Source organism: Penaeus monodon, chromosome 22 (genome assembly GCF_015228065.2).
Source record: "Penaeus monodon isolate SGIC_2016 chromosome 22, NSTDA_Pmon_1, whole genome shotgun sequence".
Classification (NCBI taxonomy): domain Eukaryota; kingdom Metazoa; phylum Arthropoda; class Malacostraca; order Decapoda; family Penaeidae; genus Penaeus; species Penaeus monodon.
The window spans coordinates 39,880,099-39,880,415 of NC_051407.1; the positions used below are offsets into that span (position 1 = coordinate 39,880,099).

Here is a 317-nt window from a genome sequence, read left to right on the forward strand (position 1 = left end):
GGGAAACACTGGTCTTGGTCAACACCAGGCTACGAGGTAAGTATGATTGTTTCGTTTTCGTTATCACCGCGAATACCAATGGCCGTGAGAGAAATTGGTGTTGGCTGGAGCAGTGAGAGCAAGGTTATTACGACAAAATGGTATGAAATATGGCTTCCTGTTGATATTTTTCGAAATATTGATCAAAAATACAGTTTTACCCAAAACCAATGGCTGGCGATAGAAAAAGAGTTTTAGACCAATTCAAAACTCATAAACAATACCATCAGATGACATATCGTTGTGTGGAAAAGCTTATCCGGACGGTTGCTGATTGA

At 40.1% G+C, this 317-nt stretch overlaps 1 protein-coding gene across 1 annotated transcript in view; it reads right to left on the reverse strand.

Annotated features, from left to right (window-relative positions):
• The window catches only part of LOC119587434 (pancreatic triacylglycerol lipase-like), a 63,913-nt gene that overhangs the window by 959 nt on the left and 62,637 nt on the right, over positions 1 to 317 (reverse strand). The gene's annotated exons all lie outside the window — the stretch shown is intronic.